Raw genomic sequence first — 26581 nt, 5'->3', positions numbered from 1 at the left:
ATCTAGATGGCTTTGCTTCCCCTCTGCCAGACTTCTTCTGTCACTTTCTGTTAATGTTTATTTTTATGAAGGACGTATTTGAGTCTTTATCCTATTTTTTATTGTGTTATCTGATTTTTCTTATAAACTTGTAAGCATTTTTACTTAACCTGGTTATCTGTTGTTATTGGTTAGATGTGCTGCAAATATTTTTTTCCTTCTCTCTGGTTTGTCTTTTCACTCTTTTCATCAAGTCTTTTGATGAAATGAAGTTCTTAATTTTAAAGAAAATTTTCCTTTATGGTTAACACTTTTTGCATCTTATTTAAGAATTCTTACCCTTTCCCAAGGTGCATTTAATGTTTCATCATTCTATAACCTACCTGAAATTGAGTTTTCACGTACGGTGCACATTAGGTATAATCTTCATTTTAATTTGAAGTAGTTATTAATTGGTATAGCCCAGTTATTGCAAAGACCCTGTTTTCTTCCACTGTTCTAAAATGCCATGTTGTTATTAAGAGGCCAGATATGCATGGGTTGGCTTCTATTTTATTCCATTACTTTCCTGTCTATTCTAATGCGATAATCACAATCTCTTACTATAGCCTTATAATAAAGGAAGTCCTTTCATCTTAATGTCCTTTCAGCAAAACAAAAATACTTTCCCGACTTACCTTCATCAATCTTTCAGCAGTATTTCCTAAGGAGACTAAGATCTTTTAGTAGACTAAAGAGACTAAGATCTCTTTCTTTCTTGTCACTTACTTAATGTTGCCTTCTTACATTTGGAATAAGATCAGACTCCTTACAATGGTCTATAGGACTCTGCATGATCCAGTTCGAGTTCATTATTATCCTTTATCTTGAGCTACTTTCCAATTCGCTGGTCTTCTAGCTCAACAAACACATCAAACACTTTCTTGTCTTAAGGCCTTATACAAAATGCTTTCCTCCTCCTAAAAAGACCTTACTTTATGTGGTTGATTACAAAATAGACAAAATTCTTCCTACAACTGTATGTGCACTCATACCCACTTCATCAGGATGAAGAGATTATATTTCCATTCTATGTATTTAGACTCTGCCATGTGACTTTCTTTGGCTAACAGATCATTAGCGAACATGATGCAAAAGGAGGCTTTAAAAAAGCTTATGCATTGAAATCCTCTCTTGCTGATCTTGGAAACTCTGAGTCTACTACCATGTGAAAAAACCTTGGCTGGCCTGCTGAAGAGTATGTGACATATGGTCCAGTTGCTCTGTTGTGACTTCTGACAAAAAGCCAACCACGAGACATATGTGGGTAGAGTCAATGACTATCACCTAACTTGCAATTGTACAAGGGAACCCAGATCACACCATGTGGACCAGAGATAACCATCACAACTGAGAGCAGCCCCAGCTACCAAAATTGTAAAAACCACAGAAAATTGTGTGTTGTTATTTTAAACAATTAAATTTTATTGCAATTTGTTCATAACAAAATTAGTTGATAAATCCTTGGCTACACATGAATAACTTTACCTAATTTTAAAAATCTGAGTTTAGGGAGTTCCCATTGTGGTGCAGCAGAAACAAATCCAACTAGGAACCATGAGGTTGCAGGTTTGATCACTGGCCTTGCTCAGTGGGTTAAGGATCCGGCGTTGCTGTGACCTGTGGTATAGGTTGCAGACGTGGCTCAGATCCCACGTTGCTGTGGCTGTGGTTGTGGTTGGCAGCTACAGCTCCGATTAGACCCTAGCCTGGAAACCTCCATATGCCACAGGTGCAGCCCTAAAAAAACCAAAGAAAAAAAAATAACAACTTCCACAAAAGATTTCACTGCTGTTCTATCTGAAGTTGTTCTCTGTCACAGCTACTTGTTTCCTCATAAGTTTTATTTGCTTATTTTTTATTTATCTGAATAGAATCTAAGATTAATAAAGGAGAATGAAAAAATATATATACACACTTCCCCCACCCCACCCCCAAAGAATTAATAGTAGGGCCTGCTTTTGGGAGCTCACATTCTCAAAATGCTCATAGGTTCAAATTGTTAAATATTGTACTTATTTGTATCTTTCAGTGGCTATCTCTGATGTGTTCTTAGATATTCTTGTAGGCTTTTTGGATATTTCTAGCTAGATTTAACAAGCATTGTGTGAAACATCATATAACAAACACAATGTTTAACACAGATAGGAAATAACATAACTTTCCCTTATCAACAGAAAGTTTGCAGCTATAATTTAAACAATAAGAAAGAAAAATCTGCTGAAAAAGCAACAGTATACACAAGTTTGCTCATTATTGATATATTTCTGTTCTCTCCTGAACTTTAAAGAAACATGAAAAAGTGCATAGTTAGTACTGATTTGGGCACTCCAGATAATAAAAACATCTTTGGACCTAGATGCTTGCTTATTTAATTTCATTTCATAGTGACAGCTTATTCTGTTTGTTATTACACTCTCAGTACTGTGCCTTCAGATTTGAACTAATTAACCTCAAAGAAATCCATGGTATAAAAATCATAATTTGAAGAACCTCTTAGATCAATCAAATTGTGAATCAAATATTTGTGTGGAATTTTATTTCTACAAAGTAGTTTATCCATACATGTATACCAAAAGTGATTAGACTTCATTAAAATACACATCAAATAAACTTCTTGCTATTTAAAAATATAACATTCTAGAAATAAACTTGAAAGTGGAAATTTGAAAAACAGAAAATGAGGTTAGAACTATTCATCAATTATTTGAGCTACATGACTCAATCCACAAAATAGATATAACACATCCAAAGACCTCTAGAATCACTGTGTTTTAAGAGCCTAAAAGGGTTAAGAGGTTCCAACATGCAGATAACTGCATGCATCTAGTAGTTAAAAACTTTTCTGCAAGAAGACAAAAAGCTACCTCAAGGACAGAATTTCACTGGGCTTTTCTCCAAAGTGGAGAGATATATGGTTGTATAATAATAAGCTTACTGTTGGAAAGATGGTTATATTAAAAAATAATTACTTACTATATTAAAAAATACTTACTAATAGATCAATTTCAACCTGGAAGGAAGTTTTTAATAGGTATGCCTATGAACTCATCTCTATTTCCTCAGTTATTATTTCAATTATCATAGATGGAGACCCCAAAATACTTATCAAAAAATGGGTGGGGACAGGAACAATGACTGGCCAACTAAGAATACGCAAAATCCTTTCTCGAGCAAGATATGCAACTGACAAATAATATAAAAACATAAGCTAGGTTAAACCTGGATAGCAGAGTAAAGATTAAAAAAAAAACATAGTAAATTTCTGACTGAAATCGAGATTAAATTTAACAGGGATAAATATAAACCAGATTGCACACACAGAAGATGAATGAAACTTTGAAAGCAACTCACATAAAGAAGAGATAGAGATCTTAACTGACTAGAAGCTCAACATATGATGTGGTTACTTAAAAGGCAAACAGAACTTGAACTGCAGTGTAGTGTGGGTTTATATGCCTACCTTTGTATATGATGACACCATATTTGTAGCTACTTTGAGGGACAGAGATAAACTAGAGTTATGCACAGAAACACACTGAAGGTCAGGGTGGCATGAGTTCTGAAACTACTTCATATTAAGTACTGTTACTGAGGGCATGAGTTCTGAAACTACTTCATATTAAGTACTGTTACTGAAGGTATTCACTCAGAAAAATACTAAGAGAAGATAATATATTCAAGTATTTGTGTGAAAGAGGTCATAATTTTCCTCTGTATAGTTCTTATGGTTATATCTAAAAATGAATGAATGTTATGACAAGATAGACTAAAATGGATTATAAAAGAAATACCTATTCATCAACCAAAAGTGATAGGAACACAAGCATGTTCATGTTCACTCTTAAGTAGAACATTTGCTAGAGAGCTAATCTCTAGGTCCATCCATGCTGCTGTAAATGTCACTATTTTGTTCTTTTTTATGGCTGAGTAATATTCCATTGTGTACATACACCACATCTTCTTTATCCATTCCTGTCAATGGACATTTAGGTTGCTTAATGTCTTGGCTATTGAATGTTTGGTTCTGGGTTTTTTTTCTGCCCATCCATGTGGCATGCAGAAGTTTCTAGGCCAGTGAGTGAACCTGTGCCACAGTGACAACACCAGATCCTTAACCCACTGAGCTACCAGGGAACTTCTTGGCTATTGTAAATAGTGCTGCTATGACACTGAGGTACATGCATCTTTTCACATTATGGTTTTCTCTGGATATATGCTCAGGAGTGGGACTGCTGGAATATATGGTATTTACATTTTTAATTTTTTGAGGAGCCACCATATTGTTCTTCACAGTAGTTGTACCAATTTACATTCCTACCAACAGTGTAGGAGGGTTCCATTTTCTCCACACCCACCAAAATTTATTATTTTTAGATTTTTTGATGATGGCCATTCCGACTGGTGTGAGGTGATAACACCATTTTAGTTTCAATCTACATTTCTGTAATAACTAGCAATGTTGAGCATCATTTCATGTGCCTATTGGCCACCTGCATGTCTTCTTTGGATAAATGTCTATTTAGGTCTTCTGGTCATTTTTTGGTTTGGGTTTTTTTTTTGTTATTGAGTTGTATGAAATGTTTGTATATTTTGGAAATTAAGTTCTTGCTGGTAGCAACATTTCACATATCTTCTCACAGTGTGTAGGCTACTTTCTACCTATCTGGCCTGATTTTCTTCATATTCTTCAACCAAAACAATAGATGGCAACAGTTTGCATGGAGAAGCAGATACAAGAATACAACTGTCTTCTACTAAGCCAAATGTTAAAGATTTGCAAAAATAAAAATGTAAAACCATTTTTCTCAAAATTTTTGTTTTATAATAATTTTTCATAAAGTATATTTTATCATGTAATGGTTTATGTTTACATGAATTAAACAAATATTTTAATTTTTTTCTGTTTTAATTTCTATTATAGAAAATATTTATAATACATTTAAAAAAAGATTTAGATGTTGGGACCAAGAGAGAATTGGAAAAAAAGTAAAACTCAATATAATCCACTAAATCCCACCTTTAATGTCTTTATGCAACCATCAGAGCAAAAAGAAAACCTAATAACAGATACAAGTAAACTCCAGAATCACAGAAATACCTCCTTCTAAAATAAGTCATGCTAATGCTGAAATGCTTTCTAACTGTAAAATTATTTACCTCATACAGCTGCCATTGTTCAATACGATAATTTTATACTTTGAGTTTCCTGGAAAAGTTACATGTAAATAAATAAAGCATTATTACCATAAAAAATTTTTACTGAAATATAGTTGATTTATGATGTTGTATAGTAAAGTGATTCAGTTATACATATAGTATAGTATAGTGTACAGTAAAGTGTAAAGTGATTCAGTTATACATATAAATATGTATATATACATATATTTTCTACATTCTTTTCCATTATAGGCTATTACAAGATATTGAGTATAGATCCCTGTGCTATACAGTAGGTCCTTGTTGGTTATCTATTTTATATATAGTAGTATGTATATATAAATCCCAAACTCCTAATTTATTCCTCTCCTTCATTCCCTTTGGTAGTCATAAATTTGTTTTCTATGTTTGTGAATCTATTTGTTTTGTATATAAATTCATATGCACCTGTTATTTAGATTCTACATATAAGCAATATCACATGATTTTGTTTAATTTACTTCACATAGTATGATAATCTCTAGGTCCATACATGCTGCTGCAAATGTCACTATTTAATTCTTTTTTATGGCTGAGTAATATTCAATTGTGTATATATACCACAACATCTTTATTCATTCATCTGTCAATGGACAATTAGGTTGCTTCCGTGTCTACACTATTGTAAACAGGGTTGCTATCAACATTGGGGTGCATGTATCTTTTCAAATTATGGTTTTCTCTGGATATATGCCTAGAAACAGAATTGCTGGATCATATGGTAACTCTAGTTCAGTTTTGTAAGGAACCTCCATCAGAAGTTTTGATTTGCATTTCTCCAATAATTCTCACTATTGAGCATCTTTTCAAGTGCTTACTGGCCATCTGGATGCCTTCTTTGGAGAAGTGTCTATTTATGATTGGGATGTTTGCTTTTTTGACATTTAATAGTGAGCTGTTTGTATATTTTGGAGATTAATCAATTTGCATTAGCATTGTTTACAAAAAATTTCTCCTCTTCTGTAGGTTTTTGTGTTTTGTTTATGCAATTTATTTCAAAGAGTGTTCTGTGCATGTTTTCCTGAGTTTACTAATATCTGATCTTCTTAATCCAGTCATCTATCAATGGACATTTGGGTTGTGTCCATACCTTGGCTATTGTGACTAGAACTAGAGATCCTCATACTGTGTGAAGTAAGGCAGAAAGAGAAAGACAAATACCATAAGATATCATTATATCTGGAATCTAATATATGGCACAAATGAACCTTTCCACAGAATAGAAAATCATGGACTTGGAGAACAGACTTGTGGTTGCCTACGCAGAGGGGGAGGCAGTGGGACAGATTGGGAGCTTGGGGTTAATAGATGCAAACTATTGCTTTTGGAATGGATTAGCAATGAGATCCTGCTGTGTAGCACTGAGAACTATGTCTAGTCACTTATGATGGAGCATGATAATGGGAGAAAAAAGAATGTATACATGTATGCGTAGCTGGGTTACCATGTTGTACAGTAGAAAAAAAACTGTATTGGGGAAATAATAAGAAGAAATAATAATATCTGGTCCTACATTTAGGCCTTTAATCCATTTTGAGTTTATTTTTGTGTATAGTGTTAGAAAACGTTTTTCTTTCATTCTTTTTCATGTAGTGGTCCAGTTTTCCCAGAACCACTTGCTGGAGAGATGCTTTCCTCTACCATATATTCTTACCTCCTTTGTCATAGATTAGTTGACCATAGGTGCATGGGTTTATTTTGGGGCTTTGTATCCTGTTCTATTGATCTGTATTTCTGTTTTTGATTACTATAGCTTTGCAGTATAGGATGAAGTAAGGGAGCCTGATTTTTCCACCTCTGTTTTACTTTCTCAAGATTACTTTGGCTATCTAGGGTCTTTTGTGTTTCCATACAAATTAAAACTTTTTTTTTGTTACAGCTCTGTGAAGAATGCCATTGGTAATTTGATATGGATTGCAATGAATCTGTAAATTGCCTTGGGTAGTATATAGTGATTTTGAGAATATTGGGTTTTTTTTTTCTAATCTAAGAATACGGTATATCCTTCCATATGTGTCATCTTTGATTTCTTTCAAAAGCCTCTTATAGTTTTCAGAGCACAGGTCTTTTGCTTCCTTAGGTAGGTTTATTCCTAAGCTTTTTATTTGTGTTGTGCTGATAAATGGGATTGTTTCTTTAATTTCTCTCTCTGATCTTTCATTGTTACTTTATAGAAATCCAAGAGATTTCTGTGTATTAATTTTGTACCCTGCAGCTTTACTGAATTTATTGAGGAGCTCTACTAGTTTTATGTAGCATCTTTAGGATTTTCTATGTATAGTATCATGTCATCTTCAAACAGGGAAAGTTTTACTATTTTTCCAATTCAGATTCTTTTTATTTCTTCTTTGCCATGGCTAGGATTTCCAAAACTTACTGAATAAAAGTGGCAACAGTGGACATCCTTGTCTTGTTCTTGATCTTAGAGGAAATGCTTTGAGTTTTTCACCATTGAGAAAGACATTAGCTGTGCGTTTGTCATATACAGCCTTTATTATGATGAGTTAGGTTCCATCTATGCCCAGTTTTTGAAGAGTTTTTAATCATAAATGGATGTTGAATTTATTGAAAGCTTTTTCTGTATCTACTTAGATGAATGCAGTGTATCACAGTAATTGTTTTGTGAATATTGAAAAATCCTTGGATCTCTGGGATAAACTCCACCTGATCTTGGTATACGATCCTTTTAATGCATTGTTGGATTCAGTTTGTTAGTATTTTTTTTTGAGGATTTTTGTGTCTATGCTCATTAGTAATATTTCCCTTTAATTTTCTTCTTTTGTGATGTCTTTTTTTGGTTTTGGAATCAGGGATAGGATGGCCTCACAGAATGAGTTTTGCAGTGTTCCTTTGCAAATTTTTGGAATAGTTTCAGAAGGATGGATGTTAACTCCTCTCTAAATGATTGAATTTCACCTGTGAAGCCATCTGGTCCTGGACCTTTTCTGTTGGGAGTTTTTTAATCACTAACCAATATCAGTACTTGAAATTGGTCTTTTTACAGCTTTTCTTTCATCCTGGTTCATCTGGAAGATTGAAACTTTCTAGAATGTGTCCATTTTTTTCTGGACTGTCCATTTCACTGTCATATAGCTGCTTGTAGTAGTCTCTTCTGATCCTTGCTATTTCTTGGTGTCAGTTGTAACTTCTTTTTCATTTCTGAATTTATTGGGCACTCTTCCTTTTTTTTCCTGATGAGTCTGGTTAAAGATTTATCAAATTTGTTTATCTCTTCAAAGAACCAGCTTTTAGTTTTGTTGATCTTTTCTACTTTTATTTGGTCTCTATTTCATTGATTTCTTTTCTAATCTTTATGACTTCTTTCCATCTAATAACTTTAGGTTTTGTTTGTTCTTTCTTCAGTTGCTTTAGGTGTATCATTAGCTTATTTGAGGTTTTCCTTGTTTCCTGAAGTAAGCTTGTATTGCTATAAACTTCCCTCATTGAAGTGCTTTTGCTGCATCCCATAGGTTTTGGGTCATTGTATTTTTATTTTCACTTAAATCCAGGTATTTTTTTAATTTCCTCTTTGACTTCTTTAGTGATCCATAGGTTGATTACTAGCACACTGTTTAGCCTACCATGTCTGTTTTTCTAGTTTATTTTCTTATAGTTTTTTTTCCTAGTCTTAAAGTACTACAGTTGTAAATGTTGCTTGATACATTTCAATTTTCTTAAATTTACTGAGGCCTACACTGTGGCCCAGTAGGTGATCTATCCTGGAGAATGTCCCATGTGAATTTGAAAAGAATGTGTTTCTGGTACTTTTGGATGGAATGCTAAGTCTACTGGGTATCATGTATTATTTAGGACCTGTATTTTCCTTATCAGTTTTCTGTCAGGATGATCTATTCATGTAAATGGGGTGTTAAAGTCCCCCATTATTGTGTTATTGTCAGTTTTCCCTTTTCTATTTGTTAACATTTGCATTTTCTATTGAGGTACTGCCTATGTTGGGGGCATATTCATTTTCAATTGTTATATATTCTTGGATTGATTCCTTGATCATTACGTAGTGTCCTGCTTTGTCTCTTTTAACAGTCTTTACTTTGAAATCTATTTTGTCTGATTTTAGTATTCCTACTCCAACTTTCTTTTGATTTCCTTATGCATGGAATACCTTTTTCCACCCCCATTATCTTCAGTCTCTATGTGTCTCTAGATCTGAAGTGATTTTCTTGTAGACAGCAAACATATAGGTCTTGCTTTTGTATCAGTTCAGCCAGTCTATGTGTTTTGGTTGGAGCATTTAGTCCATTTACCATTTAAGGTAGTTAGTGATATATGTTCTTATTGCCCTTTTGTTAATTGTTATGGATTTGTTTTAAAGGTCTTTTTCTTCACTTTCTCTTTTGTTTCCTTGTGATTTGGTGACAATCTTTAGTGTTGTGTTTGGATTCCGTTTTCTTATATGTGCAATACATATATTGTAGATTTTTGGCTTGTAGTTACCATGATGTTTTAATATAGCAGTCTCTCTCTCTATATATATATATACATGTATGCATATGTATATATACGTATATATACATGTATGTGTATATATATATATACATATATATATATATATATATATGAAAAGGCATACATTTTCCCATAGAAAGCAGTACATTTTAAAGTCACGAATATACTCAAAAGAGAGCCAAAATAGCACAAATATATTCTTTCAAATTTGTAGGGGAAAAATAAGAATTTTCATTCTAATTAATTGGTTTTAGTCTCTAAGCAAGACAATTTGCAGGAATTTGTAAAACTTGGCCTGAGGCTTTTCAGTCATTTATTTTAATGTAGATCATTTTTAGCTCTTTCAAGGTGAAAAGTATTCCTTAATTTTTCTCTTTATATAGCTTGTTTAACTATTTAATAAATAAAAGGATTATTATTTTAGTTTAATATTTACATTTATTAGGAGAGCAGATAATCTGTGTAGAGTTGCATTCTCCAGAGCTTTACTTGGGGGGGATGGTGTCTCTTTTTTTTGGTCTTTTTTTAGGCCCACAGCCACAGCATATAGAAGTTCCCAGGCTAGGGGTCGAATTGTAGCCACAATTGCCAGCCTACACCACAGCCATATCAACATGGGATCCAAGCCACGTCTATGACCTACGCCACAGCTCATGGAAACACCAGATCCTTAACCCACTGAGCAAGGCTAGGGATTGAACCTGTGTCTTCATGTATACTAGTCAGGTTTGCTACTGCTGAGCCCAGAGCTTTTAATGGGCATTTAATTCTAAATGTAATACTGTGTATCTACTAACCCCAAATTCCAAGTCCCTCCCACTCCCCTCCCCCCGAATGGCAACCACAAGTCTACTACCCATGTCCATGACTCTGTTTTTGTATATAGATATATTTAAGTGATATCATATGATATTTGTATTTCTCTTTTGGACTTATTTTACTTTGTATGAGACTCTCTAGTTGCATCCATGTTGTGGCAAATGATATTATTTCATTCATTTGTATGGCCGAGTAGTATTCTGCTGTATACATGTAACACACCTTCTTAATCCACTCATCTATAGATGGACATTTAGGTTGTTTCCGTGACTTGGCTATTGTGAACAGTGCTATGAACATAGAGTTGCATGTATCTTTCCGAATTATAGTTTTGTCTGGTGATTTTCCCAGGAGTGGAATTGCTGGATCATATGGTAGTTCTATATTTCATTTTCTGAAGAACCTCCATATTGTTTTCCACTTATCTTTTCCCCATTTTATATCCTTGCCTTCTTTTTGAGGACTAATTAACTGTAGGTATCTGGGTGTATTTCTGGCCTGCCTATTCTATAAAGCCATCATCACCCTAACAGAAATCAGAAAGAGATATCACCAAAAAAGAAAACTGTAGGCCAATATCTTTGATAATTTTAGATGCAAAAATTTTCAACAACATTTTAGCAAACCGAATCCAACAAAACATAAAAAAGATCATACACCATGACCAAGTAGGCTTCATCCAAAGTTTACAGAGAGGGTTCAACATACAAACATTAATCAATGTAGTACACCACATTAACAAAAGAAGAGTCTAAAAGTACATGATCATCTTAATAGATGCAGAAAATGCATTCAACAAAATTCAACATCCATTCATGAAAAAAACTCTTACTATAGTGAGTATAGAGGGAACTAATTTCAACAAAATAAAAAAGCCATTATGACAAACCTAGAGCCAATAAAGTACTCAATGGAGATAAGCTGAAAGCCTCCCTGCTAAAATCTGGAACAAAATAAGGATGCTTAATCAGGCAAAAAATAATTAATTAATTAATTAATAAGAGGTATCCAAACTGGAAGGAAAGAAATAAAACTGTCACTATATGCAGATAACATGATAGTATAAACAGAAAACCCTAGGTATTCCACATGAAAACTACTCAAACTGATCAATGAGTTCTGCAAAGTAGCAGAATACAATATTAACATTCAGAAATTGGTTGCATTTCTGTATAGTAACAATTAAATATTTGAAAAGGAATTTAAAAACCATAAAGCAATATAACCTCCCCAAAATACCTAGGAATAAACCTGACCAAGGAGGTGAAAGATTTATAAACTGAGAGCTATAAAACATTACTCAATGAAATTAAAGCAGATTCAAATAAATGGAAAGATATCACATGCTCTTGGATTAGAAAGATTAATATTGTTAAATGGCCATACTACCCAAAGAAATTTACAGATTTAATTTGATCCTTATCAAAGTACCCATGACATTTTTCATAGAACTGAAACAAATAATCAAAAATTTTATATGGAACTGTAAAAGGCCCAGAATTGCAAGCAACCCTAGGGCAGGGGGCGGGGCGGCGGTGGAAGCAAGATGCATAACTCTCCCAGACTTCAGACAATATTACAAAGCCACAGCAATCAAGACAGTATGATACTGGTATAAAAGCAGATCAATGGAACAGAATAGAGAACCCAGAAATAAACCCAGACACCTACAGTCATTTAATCTTGAACAGCTGAGTTCATTTTTATAAAAGATGTAAATCTGTGTCTACATTTTTTTGGCTATCCAGTTGTTTTGGCACCATTTGTTGAAAGAGCTGTCTCTGATCCACTGTACTGCTTTTGCTCCTTTGTCAAAGATCAGTTGACTACATTTATGTGGCTCCATTTCTGGGATCTCTGTTGTGTTCCACTGATCTATTTATCTATTCTTTCACCACTAGAATGTCTTGATTACTAAAGTTATATAGTTGTACAATAAGTCTTGAAGGCATGTAGTATCAGTCTCCAACTTTGTTTTCCTCCAATACTGAGCTGGCTACTCTGTGTCTTTTGCCTTTCCACATAAAAGTTAGAACCAGTTATCAACACCTACAAATAATTTGCTTGGATTTTCGTCAGAATTTCATTGAATCTGTACATCAATCTGGGAAGAAGTGACATCTTGAAAATATTGAAGATTTTTGAAAAATTGAAAACATTCCTACCATGACAATGGAATATCTCTCCATTTATTTGGTTTTTTTTTTCAAGTTAACTGTGTGAACTTTTATGTATTTTATGATTTTATTTTTCGTTTATCATTTATTTAGAGCATTTTGTCAATTTCTACTGTACAGCAAAGTGACCCAGTCATATATAGATATATACTTTTTCTCACATTAGCCTCCATCATGTTCCGTACAAGTGGTCAGATATGTTCCCTGTGGTATAGAGCAGGATCTCATTGCTTATCCACTCCAAATGCCACAGTTTGCATCTATTAACCCCCATATCACAGTCTATCTCACTCCCTCCCTCTTCCCCTTGGCAACCACAAGTCTGTTCTCCAAGTCCATGAGTTTCTTTCCTGTGGAAAGGTTCATTTGTGCCACATATTAGATTCCAGATATAAGTGATACCATATGGCATTTATCGTTCTCTTTCTGATTTCACTTAGTATGAGTCTCTAGTTCCATCCCTGTTGCTGCAAATGGCATTATTTTGTTCTTTTTTATGGCTGAGTAGATTTCCACTGTGTATATACACCACATCTTCTTAATCCATTCATCTGTTGATAGACATTTAGGTTGTTTCCATGTCTTGGCTATTGTGAATAGTGCTGCATATTTATTTAGTTTTTTGATTTCATAATCGAGTCACTGTTTTCTTCACATAGATCTTATACACATTTAATTAGATTTCTACCTATTTCATTTTCAGGGATGCAAATGTAAACAGTAATGCATTTTTAATTACAAAATCCTTTTGTTCACTCCTGCAGGAAGCAAATGAACCTTGTACATTAATAATGTATTCTGGGAGTTCCCGTCGTGGCGCAGTGGTTAACGAATCCGACTAGGAACCATGAGGTTGTGGGTTCGGTCCCTGCCCTTGCTCAGTGGGTTAACGATCCGGCGTTGCCGTGAGCTGTGGTGTAGGTTGCAGACGCGGCTCGGATCCCGCGTTGCTGTGGCTCTGGCGTAGGCCGGTGGCTACAGCTCCGATTCGACCCCTAGCCTGGGAACCTCCATATGCCGTGGGAGCGGCCCAAGAAATAGCAACAACAACAACAACAGCAACAACAACAACAACAACAAAAAAAAATAATGTATTCTGAAACCTTGCTATATCACTTATTAGTTCCAGGAGTTTTTCAGTTGATGCTTTTAGATTTTCTCCACATAGGATCACGTCATTATGAACATAAAGTTTTGCTTCTTCCTTATCAACTGGTGTACATCCTTCATGTTCTTAATGCATTAGCTTTGACTTCCAGTATGATGTTGAAAAATAGTGGTGAGAGGACATATCCTTCCCTTGTTTGTGATCTTAGCAGAAAAGATTAATTTCTCACCATTAATTACGATGTTACCTGTAGAGTTTTTTTTAGATATTCTTTATCAAGTAGAGGGAATTTGCTGAGATGTTTTTTTCAATGAATGAGTTAAGAAATATTTCCTCTACTTCTATCTTCTAGAAGGGATTATGTAGAATTGTTATAATTTCTTCCTTAAATGTGTGGTAAAATTCACCAGTGACTCCACATGGATCTTGTGGTTTCTGTTTCAGAACATAACTGAGTAATTTTTTATTCAATTTTTCAAATAAGTGTATTTCTATTCAGACTATTTCTTCTGATGTGAGTTTTAGCAGATTGTGACTTTCAAAGGGTCAGTCCTTTTCATCCAAATTTTCTTACTTGTTGGCATAGAGTTGTTCATAGTATTCCTTTATTATCCTCTTAAAGTCCACAAGATCTGTACTGATGTCCCCTCTTTTCTTTTTTTTTTTATAGTTGATTTACAATTTTTCTTCAATTTCTGTTGTACAGAAAAGTGACTCAGTCATACACAGTTCCCTGTATTCCAAAACATTTCTGACATTACTAATGTGTTGTTCTCTCTCTTTTTTTTTTAGCCTGGCTAGAGGCTTATCAATTTAATTGATATTTTCAAAGAACCAGGTATTTGTCTTGTTTGTTTTCTCTATTGATTTCCTTTTTTCAATTTTACTGATTTCTGTTCTAATTTTTATTTCTTTTCTTTTCTAAGTTTTTATTTAATTTGCTCTTGTTTTCTAATTTTAAAGTGGAAGCCTATATGACTGATTTTTGAGATTTTCTTCTTTCTTTATATGTGCATTTAATATTATAAATGTCCCTGTAAGCATTCTTTGGCTACGTTCAACAAATTTTAAGTTGTATTTTCACTTTCATCTAATTTAAATATTTTAAAATTTCTCTTGAGATTTCTTTTTTCATGTATATGTTATTTGAAGTATGTTGTTTAATCTCCAAGTATTTTTGGATTTTCCAGCTATCTTTCTGTTACTGATATCTATTTTAATTCAGCTATGGTCTAAGGGAAGTCACTGTATGATTCTCCTTGTAGTTCTACTGGTTTTTGCTGCATGAGTTTTGCTGCTCTGTTGTTAGGCACATACAATTAAGGATCATTTTGTCCTTCTGAAGGACTGACTTCTTTATGATTATGCATGCTCCTTTTTATCTCTGATAACTTTTATTTTCTCCAAAGACGACAAGTATGGTGCCCATGTTTTTGATCAGTGTTAGCACAGTTTATCTTTCTCCACCTGTTTACTTTTTTTTAATTTAATTTTTTAAAATTTATTTATTTTTCCACTATACACATAGGGGCCAAGTTACACATACATGTATACATTTTTTTGCACCCTTTGTTTTGTTGCAATATAAGTATCTAGACATAGTTCTCAATGCTATTCAGCAGGATCTCCTTGTAAATCTATTCTAAATTGTGTCTGATAAGCCCAAGCTCCCGATCCCTCCCACTCCCTCCCATCAGGCAGCCACAAGTCTCTTCTCCAAGTCCATGATTTTCTTTTCTGTGGAAATGTTCATTTGTGCCTTATATTGGATTCTATATATAAGTGATATCATATGGTATTTGTCTTTGTCTTTCTGACTCATTTCACTCAGTATGAGAGTCTCTAGTTCCATCCATGTTGCTGCAAATGGCATTATGTCATTCGTTTTTATGTCTGAGTAGTAGTCCATTGTGTATATATGCCACATTTTCCTGATCCAATCATCTGTCAATGGACATTTGGGTTGTTTCCATGTCTTGGCTATTGTGAATAGTGCTGCAGTGAACATGTGGGTGCATGTGTCTTTTTTAAGGAAACTCTTGTCCGGATATACACCCAGGAGTGGGATTGTGGGATCATATGGAAGTTCTATGTATGGATTTCTAAGGTATCTCCAAACTGTTCTCCATAGTGGCTGTACCAGTTTACATTCCCACCAGCAGTGCAGGAGGGTTCCCTTTTCTCCACACCCGCTCCAGCACTTGTTATTTGTGGACATATTAATGAGGGTCATTCTGATTGGTGTAAGGTGGTATCTTATGGTAGTTTTGATTTGCTTTTCTCTTATAATCAGTGATGCTGAGCATTTTTTCATGTGTTTGTTGCACCTGTTTACTTTTAATCATTTGTGTCTTTACATTTGAAGTGGATTTCTTGTAGACAGCATATATTTGGGTTTTATTGTTTGATCCACTCTAACAATCCCTGACTTTTACTTGGTATATTTAGATGATTTATATTTAAATTAATTCATATAATTGTATTCATATCTACCACATATATTACTGTTTTCTATTTGTTGTTCTTGTTCTTTGTTTCTATTTTTGCCACTTACACTTTTTCTTTGCCTTTTGTGGTTTTAAGTAAGCATTTTATGATTCCATTTTCTCTCCTTTCTCAGTACTCACTCATACCTTTAAAAACTTTTTAGTGCTTGCCCTACAGTTTGCAATATATAATTATGGTTAGTTCACAACCACTTTGAAATTAGACTATATAATTTCATGCATAGTGCAAGTGTAATAATAAAATATTTCTAATTCCTCCCTTCTACCCATCCTTTGTATCATTACTCTTATCATTTTACTTATATATAAGTACATATACATGTATACTTGAACAATATATTCAAATACGTATATATTTTTGATTCAAAAGTGTACATGTTTTGCTATATATATTACATTATTATTTTAAACAAACTGTTATTTGTATATAAATTAAGAATAACAAAAGTGACTTTTTATCCTTACCTTCACTTGTTCCTTTTCCAATGCTCTTCCTTTCTTTTGCAGATCTGAGTTTTTGACCTATATTATTTCCCTCTGAACTATTTATCTTAAAACTTCTAGCAAAGCAGGTGTACTGGTAACCAATTTCCTCAGGGTTTTTTTTCTGATAATATTTTATTTCTTCTTCACTTTTGAAGGATAATGTTTTTGGGGTATAGAATTCTAGGTTGGTGTTTATTTCTTGTCAACATTTTAAATGTTTCACTCCACTTTCCTCTTGCTTGCGAGTTTCTGAGGAGAAGTCAGATGTAATTTTTATCTTTTGTCCTCTAGACTTAAGATGGTTATTCCTCTGGTATCTTCCCCTATCCCAGGTGCCAAAAAAAAAAAAAAAAGAGAGAGATTTTTCTCAGATATTCACTGTGAGAACTTGGAAGACCTCCTGGAAGTAAAATTCACAGAAGCCTGGGGATTCCTTTATTACTGGGTTCCCTGGAGTTTTTAACTCCCAGACTTTCCATATTGAACCTCCAGCAATTCATCGATCACAGTTCAGGTTTTGCTATCTCACGCTATTCCCACATAGGCTTCTGCTTGTTGGTTTCTGCTCCAGTAAGTTGTAATTCTCTGTATCTGCTTTTTTTTTTTTTTTTTTTTTTTTTTTTCCAATTTGGGGGCAGTGATTTGCTCTGTAATCTCACTTATTTGTTGACTCTGAGAAGTGCTGTTACATAGTTACATGCCATGCTGAACAGATAACATATTGGGAAGAAAATTTAGTTCAATTAAGTATCAAATAAGATTTGAATTTATTAAATACTGTCTTCCACAGTATTTAATTTGAATTTGAATTTGACACCATGAAATTATGTTCAGGCGTCCAACATGAATTGCTTTTCTGTTGGAGTTTGAAGACCAATCAGCTACAGGGCCATAAATATGGAAGATATGAGCAAGGATCCTATGAATTAATTGTAGTCTCTGTATTTACCATTGCTCATCACAGACACCCACCTAAGAAAATAAAGCTGGATTTCATTAAGTGTCAACTATAACTAAATCTCAGGTCATCAAAGGTTTCTGAATTCTATAGGCTCTTTATTTTATTTCTAATCTTTATCCCTTTAATTGTTAAGTGACATTCACATCAAAAGCTGGATAGGGAAATCAACAAAAACAATACAGAAGACATTCAGTTTGAGAACTCTAATAAAAGATTTGGTGAGGAACAAATTCAACTACTTTTTAACACAAAGGTTTGAGTGGTTGCTGGATTACTAAAATCTAGCAATGACTAATGTCTATTACTAAAATAGATGAAACTAAATTTCAATTTTGCCCATAAAAATCACACAGAGAGGTATATTGCAAATAAGTCACTGCAGTGCAAACCACTTCAATATGTCTAATAAAATATTATAACTTTCAAGATATCCTTGAGTATTAATAGTTAATAAGAACAAAAACACCAGAACCCTAGGACCTTATTTTAATCGTCATTTTATCTAGTGAACAGATACAACACGTGGTTCCTATCAAAGTATTATAAAGAAATCAAGCATTTATATTGTGAAGGAAAATATAATCTTATGAATTATTTTCCCATCTTGATAGGAATAAATGTGAAAGGAAATAATACTGTTTTGGCTCCTTTACATAGAAAAAGGTAAATCTAAATCAATTCTCAAGAGTTTATGGGATCAAAAACAATTTTCATTATGCAGTCTGCATAAGCAAGTCTTCTCCTGGATTCCAGAGATAACTTCTTGCTAATTAAATGTAAATATAGAATTATGCTAATATAGTGAATGGAAAAAACATTTTCTTATTTTGAAAGCTGTATATGCTGGTTGAGCTAGAGTCCATGACATTGATGGTACATAAGCGCTTTTTTGTTTGCAGAGGTACTTTAACAGTTCTTTTGATTATGTGGAGATAAACATCAGGATTAGGCTAGAAAGAGGATTTCAGAATGGGAGAAGATAAGAGAGTAAGAGGGCTAAACTGCTCTTCATTATAAAACAACAGAAATTTCAGAGTGGAAATGGAACTAGAGAATCTCATCCTGAGTGAAATGAGCCAGAAAGACAAAGACAAATACCATATGATATCACTTATATGTAGAATCCAATATAAGGCACAAATGAACATCTCCTCAGAAAAGAAAATCATGGACTTGGAGAAGAGACTTGTGGCTGCCTGATGGGAGGGGGAGGGAGTGGGAGGGATCGGGAGCTTGGGCTTATCAGACACAACTTAGAATAGATTTACAAGGAGATCCTGCTGAATAGCATTGAGAACTATGTCTAGATACTCATGTTGCAACAGAAGAAAGGGTGGGGGAAAAAATGTAATTGTAATGTATACATGTAAGGATAACCTGACCCCCTTGCTGTACAGTGGGAAAATAAATAAATAAATAAATAAATAAATAAAACAGAAATTTCAGAGTGGAAATCGGTCTGATTTGTCCCATGTTATATGGAAAAGGTACAATGCTTGCAAAGGGTACAGAAGAAGTGATAGGAAGCATGTAAGTATTTGCTATCCTTTGACTCACTGGTATGCTTTTTAGAAAGATTTGGGGATATTTTGGATTACTTTACCCACTTATTGGTAAACTATTTTACTACTTTTTTAGGAAAATGGGAAATACATGTTTTCTTCCTACATATAGCCCATAGGAACTTCCTGCTTTTCTTTTATCCCCATTAGTTGAAACTTTTCAAAGCGTCTTTAGTACTATGCTTGCTAGAGACTCTGCATCTCTTCTTTCATTCAAAAATAAACACTTTAAATTTCTGTTGCTTTTTAAAATAACTTCAACAGTGTTTTTAATCTTATTTAAAATGAGAACTGAACTTTCCAACATTCCTGATTTTCTCTACAGAACCTGCCTTCTCACTGTGATGTTATCATAATTTTCTTTCAAATACTGTTTTTAGATTCTTGAACTGATAAACACGCTACTAGTTTATGAATAAATACAATAACCTCACAGAAAGCATGATGATTCTTATTCAGCTGGCCTCAAGAAATATATCTGAGTATTCGGCTTAGCTCTTTTCAAATCCAATATCTACATGTTACTTTATTAAAAACTATGGAAATACAGTGTGGCTACTTCTCCATATTCAATTAGATTATATTTCTGTGTATACAATTATCTACTTTCAATCCATATAAGAAGATAATATTTCTCTACCCCATCAATATCAAGCTTAGCCATATGACTCGTTTTGGCCAAAGGAATACAAATGGAAGTAATGGAAACCTTGTATAAACTGATTTTTAAAGTCACTTTATGGGTCTGCCATGGACTTTTATTTGGTCGTAATAATGTCTTAAACCAGAGAATGGCTGCCCATCATTCTAGTGCTTAGGACTACAAATCACTAAAATAAGAGCAACAGCCAACATGTAACATGGGAAGGAAATGAATCTCTGTTGCTTGTAAGCTACTGAGATTTAGGGGTAGTTTGTCATTTCACTAACCTAGTGACTAATACCAAAATTGTTATCATGAGTAGAGATTTCTATAACACAGGTGGCAGGATTTAGTGAGATAATTGTTAGGGTCTGGAAAATGGCAACTCATGTTATATAGTGGTGATACACTTGGTAAAACTGCCACATGTGATAAACTGGAAGGCATATGTTGTGCAAAACAAGGTTGGTAAAATGGTAATGCCTTGGTTGCTACTGGATGCATTTAAAATGGTATAGTAAGAAATAGATGAATTCAGAAAGAACTGATCTGGTTTCGCACATCAATGGAGCAACAAGGAGGGGGTCTAGAAATTGATATAATTGTTTCTTATACTCATCCAGTGAAAGATAAAGTTAACAAATGCTCTAAGAAACAAAGGCTGACCTGAGTCAAAACCAAACCAAGTACATAACTGTCAGGTCTCTACAGACCTGGTATGTCTCAGTACATTAAAAGTGTCACCCAATAATGCTTTCTAGATTAAATATGACCTTCATAAATCATTGCACAAAGTAGATCAAAGAAAAGAAGCTATGTGTCTTTTCCCGTGAAAATCTGCTAAGACTAAGTGGCTAGTAATTAAGTATAAAGAGAGTTGGGTATATCTTGAACATAACTCTTGGTGTGACTGTTGACGTATGTAGATAACTGAATACAATGGATAAAATGCCTGTAGACTGTGATCCTGCCAAGATTGCACCTAGCATGGACTAAGAAAGACTAGGGCTTTTTGAGACTTAAAATAATGTTTGGTTCCCAAAATTCTATGGCAATGAAGCAGGCTGACAAAGTTGTGCCAGCTCTGGAAAAAAAAAATTCTTAAACATCTTCTGAAATGGCCAAACAAGATACTGGGACAGGATGGGCCATCTAAGTGTCAGAGTCAAAAGCCATAAAAGACAATGAACTAGGGAGCTAACGCTAGAGAGCAGAATCAGAATTAAAAAAAAAAAAAATCCTACCCCAGCGTAGGAATCCTTTGTAGCACATGTCCACCATGATTTCAAAATTGCAACTGACCAGTGACTCTTCTGTACTTCTCATTTTTCCTTTTCTGAACTGGAGTTACTGTAATTTTATCCTATCTCCACTCCAGCACTGTACACTGGGTATGTATGGGGCAGATAACTTGTCACTTTAGTTTATAGCTCACTGGATCAAGAAGGGGAAGAATTTCAGATCTGATATAAAACTATCATTAAGTCTTTTATTTGAATCTGAGGTGGGACTTATGGGTATCCATTATGCAGTGGGTATTTTGCATGTGTAACAGAGGAAAACAAATATCTCTAATAAAGAAGGTCACAAATATAGTAGACTGTATTTGCGTAAGTTGTATTATTGTTCTGAACTAATATCACTCTCTGCAAAAAGAAAAAAATCATGTTTTGCTGTTCAAATAAATTCAGGGTTGGCCATCTGACATGTTTTGGCCAAGATATAAGTAGAAGTAATGTGTTCCACACCTGAGCAGAAGCTTTATGAGTCAGCCCTTGGTTTTTCCATGGTTCTTTTTTCCTCTGCCATGAAAACTGTATTTCCCAGGATAATCTGATCAAAACCAGTAAAAGGATCAAGAAAAAGATAATTTAAAATTATAATATACTTTTCTTCTAATATGTTGTACATGGTATATAGCAAATATTTGACTAGAATTTGTTTAAAAGCAAGAGCAGTTCTAATTTCCAACTGAGTTGGTTATTTTAAAAGCTATCATACCCACTGCTGAACATGAAGCTGTATGTTGGGCAGTAAACTAAAGGAATAAATAGAAAGTCCTTTAACAGGAACATTTCTTAAATGTATTTTTCAGATCTGTTTTTTCTTTAGCAAATATAGAATAAAAAATAAAATGCTAAGCAGAAACTGTCTTCAATTTCATAAAATTTAAAAATCATCACTTTAGTTTTTTGGTTAACTTCCAGAACTAAATATAAAATCATTAAGAGTAAGATAAAAGATTTAATAATCTAAACTCAAACCTGAAATTGTGATTTTTTTGCAGGTCAAGTTCATTGAGTGGGAATGGCTAGGAGAAACAGTACACTCTGGAATTATCTTGTTTTTTTTCCATTCACCACATAACCTTTACCTTCTTACAATGCACATAGAACACTGAGAGAAGGGTTATTTCATAAGAAACACATGAACAAACAGAAAGACTACCTGGAATTTACTTTTGGAACCCTCAAGATTTGGCAGTGTCTCTGAGAATGAAGCAGTAGCTCCTGGGCATCTATTAAAATTACTGGTAATCCCTGAAAACACTGAGAAATGACGTGTATGGCACATATAAGTTGGTAAATGTTATTAATTTACCATATTGTTTTTATATTTTAATTTTTTATGTGTAAAATTTACCATAAATAAGAGTAAAAATAATTTAATAGTTTTTACTATAATTGTGTTTATATTCCTTTATTCTTGAGTTCAAAGCTTTTGCTTATATATTTAAAAATGTTTTTTGGGCCACATGTATTTAATAGTGTCTTACTTTTTTATTAACCACAGCCTTTATCAAAATCATCAAAGAAAAGTCAGGTTTTATTTATTGACTCCCTATACTTGATAGATTTACTATTATAATTTAAAATTGTACTCTAATTAGTTGTTACTGCCTACAAAAGGCTGATCCTTTCTGTAACTACAGAGAAATGAAAGAATTTTTAAAAATGGTTTAAAGAATTTTAAAATATCCTGCATAAAATCTTTGACCAAAAAACAAGAGTAGTGAAAAGGAATTACAGTAGGGAAAAGAGTTAATAATGTAAAGAGAGAAACCTTGCTAGAGAATAAAGTGGCTCTTACATAGTACACCTGAAGCCTTAAAGCATCTCTTCCCTGGTATACCAGGCTGGGGAGGGTAGGAATTAATGGGATAATCCAGCATTTGTGCCACAATCACTAATAGTGAAATGCTCAAAATCTGGCCCCTAAAGGTTTAATCCACAGATATCTGAACAATGCATTTCCTTAGATCAGTGGTTCCTCAAAGATGACTGTTCATAACAATTTGCTTTGGTGCTTAAGAGAAATAATACCTAAGTTCCAAAGCAGACCTACTAAATCAAAACCTTCTGTGCAAAACTTAGAAATTTATACTTTTTTTTTTAAAAAAAGATGATACTAATATACACTTCTGTTTAAGAGTCATCAGCCTCAGAGGCAAGGTTTAGGTAGTTAAATTATTTAAAATAATAACAGAATGTCAAACAGTAAATAAGAACATTTGGAACTTTAAAATCAAAAGTTTGTTTTAAAGCATTTTTTTGCGATTAAATAATGAGTTAGAAAGACAACTAGGTGAATGCTTAATTTGTTTGTCTTTGTATGTAATAACTTTGTATGTAATAACTACTGAGATAATAGAAAAATGACAGTTTGGATAAATCATGACCCTGAGTTACCAGGAAAATTTAATGTATGCTAGTGCATATAATGGCATTACATATATTTGATTTTTGGAATGATACTCCTCAACAAAAATCTTCAGTTTAAAGGGGTGAAGCTTAGTTATGAAGATATTCTATATAATTAAAACTTTTGACATGGCTTAAATGCATATTTTATTACCATAAACTGACACATTTTTCACAGCTTTTAAATTTTCTTCTCATTTCAAGTAATCAAGTTTATAAGCTTCCTCCCAAAGACCCTTAGAAAGAATAAGAAGCTCAACTCTGAAGGCAAGTCTATTTTTCTCTGCTATGAGCCAAAACTGGATTCTTTTTTTCTTTTCCTGTGTTAATTTTTTTTACTACACTCAAATGGTTTTAAGAAACTCTCCTAAGAAATAAAAACTCCAGCCAAATTTGGAGGGATTTAGAATATTGAAAATAAAACTGAACACAGTCAAATATAAAATAGTCTACAGAGAGAACAGACTGGACACACGAACCTTGGCATTTTCTGTAATGCACTGAAACATATAAGAAGCAAAAATAACAAGGACTTTTGTGAGAAATCTATCAGAATACTTCTCCACAAATTAAAAAAAAAGCAATGGAAAAGCCAAATCATCTCAACCAATGTACAAAATAATAGAAGAATAATATATATGTGCCTGGATCATCTGATGAGAGTTAAAAGCCCAATAATTTACACATATTATTTTAAATTATTTCAGCTTGAACTATATTTCTAAATAGTTATTGACTGAAATATGCTTCTAATGTATTTCCTTTCTATACATATTACTATCTTCATAACATCTTGCTGCATTTTGCCGTTGTGTATAAAGATAGTTTATCTCTGTACAAGTTTACAGGATGTAACTGTAAGATAAAGTCACCTTTTTCCTACTGAAAAGCCAACCAGGTGGTATGTGAGAATTCCATAAATAGTAGAAAACATTTTCCCATATATAATCTAACCTCCATTTCAAGAGAAGTACATAAAATGCAACCTCTTGTGGCCATTCAGGCAGTATAGATCTCTAACTATGCATTTCCCCAAACACCTGGGACAGGAGAGCACTGGTTGAAAACACATTGAAACGTTAATATTACACATGCAGAAGTGTTTAACTTAATTAATTCTTAAACTATTTCCTTGCTTTTTTTCACCTCCTTGGATCCTTCTGAAATTTTCATGAAGGACATAGCTCTTCCCCCAGGAAAGTGACATACTTTCTATGTGTGCTATTTTGCATAAAATTTCAGAGGATTCACAGACACCTTAAAAAGCCTGAACACTGGCTGGACTAAAAAGTCTTAAACCAATAAAATTTGCAACATTCAACTACCTAAAGCTACTAATGTTAAATTAAGTATCTTTAAGAATATATCCATGGTAGCCAAACTCAACCATACCATATTTTGAACTAAGTATTTCCCCCACACCCCACTACTTTTTATTAAGGAACAAAACGTCAGGGTAAATGACATGGGATGGATATCAGGAGGCTAATCCTGATTTATCAATAGCTCTACTTGAGAAATTGTACTTTGTGTGAAATTTAAGTTCTTTCCATATCTTCTCTGTAAGATGATTACTGTCTGTTTTCAAGTGACTGCCAATGTAGTTTGATATAGCCTGTGGTCACATTAAGAAAAAAGGCCTTTGAATCTAAACATATTACAAATACACCAATTTCATGTTTCTGAAAATACTCATATTTCTGCCTTACCAGAATAAAGCAATGGAAGCAAGGTAACCAAAGTGACTAGATATGGCTAATCATAGCTCTCGCATCATTTCTACATAATTTCTTCCCACTAAGCAGGAATCACTAATACTGTGTTTAACTATTACATTCCTATTACTTAGGAGAATGGTGGTACATAGTTGAGGCTCAATAAAAATGACTAAACTTAGAGAATATTAAGATTGGTAAAGGAGAAAAAAACATGTGTCATATGGGCAGGACCCAGGGAAGCATTTTAGGATGCAGAGCCTCAGGCAAAATTTTACATGCCACTATTTTATTATGGTGCAGGGGAGAGAAAACAAGAGCCAGAGGGAAAATGGGAGAGCATATACAAGGAGATGAACTTTGAGTAGTAGGTCTTTAATTGGTATCAAGTACAGTCTTCAGAAAGGGTCTGTGAACTAGTTTGTCCCAAGTGCATGTAGTCTGTTGATGGATAAAGGGAGAATGATTTACCTGTGGTGCATATCTCTTATGGGTCCAACATTTTTCCCAGGCAGCATTAACACATCCTTACTTTCAGGTTACACTCATATGAGAACCAAGTGGGTCTCACTGCATCTCAAGATTCAGTGGCATAGCTGCTGGGCAAAACTAAAGATGGATTGTTCTATGAGGTGGTAGCTGGGCCAGAACAAGTGAGACTAAGAGGCAAGTGAGGCTAAGAGGATTTCTGGAGGCACAAATAAACATACTTTAGTATATGTATAAATGGAATATTACACAGCAATGGAAAAGCAAATTACTCATATATAGCCTTTATTATGTTAAGGTATATTCCATCTATGTCTACTTTTTTTTTTATCATGAATGGATGCTGAATTTTATCAAAAGCTTTTTCTGCATCTACTGAGATGATAATATGATTTTTATTCTTCAATTTTTTAATGTACTGTATCACACTGATTGGTTAGCAGATATTTAAAAATCTTTTCATCCCTGGGATAAATCACACTTGACCATTGCGTATGATACTTTTAATGTATTGTTGGATTCAGTTTGCTGGTATTTTGCTGAAGATTTCTGCATCTATGTTCATCAGTAATATTGACTGGTTTTGGTATTAGCATGATGGTAGCCTCACAAAATGAGTTCTAAAATGGTCCCTCCTCTGCGATTTTTTGGAATAGTTTTAAAAGGATAGATACTAATTCTTCTTCTTGTACATATGATAAAATTCACCAGTGAAGCCATCTGGTCCTGGAC

General features: G+C 33.7%; 1 protein-coding gene across 5 annotated transcripts in view; it reads right to left on the bottom strand.

Annotated features, from left to right (window-relative positions):
- RNF180 (ring finger protein 180) overlaps window positions 1–26581 on the bottom strand; it is a 265704-nt gene that overhangs the window by 63871 nt on the left and 175252 nt on the right. Inside the window, exon 5 of one of the 5 annotated variants that reach the window (XR_002339808.1) lies at window positions 16758–17101. The exons of the other annotated variants lie outside the window; for them this stretch is intronic. The gene's annotated coding sequence lies outside the window, so the exon portion shown is untranslated. The remainder of the gene's footprint in view (window positions 1–16757; window positions 17102–26581) is intronic. 5 annotated transcript variants of the gene reach the window in all.

Source organism: Sus scrofa, chromosome 16 (genome assembly GCF_000003025.6).
Source record: "Sus scrofa isolate TJ Tabasco breed Duroc chromosome 16, Sscrofa11.1, whole genome shotgun sequence".
NCBI lineage: Eukaryota > Metazoa > Chordata > Mammalia > Artiodactyla > Suidae > Sus > Sus scrofa.
Note: the sequence above shows the minus strand (reverse complement) of the source record. Positions and strands in the feature narration are given on the sequence as shown.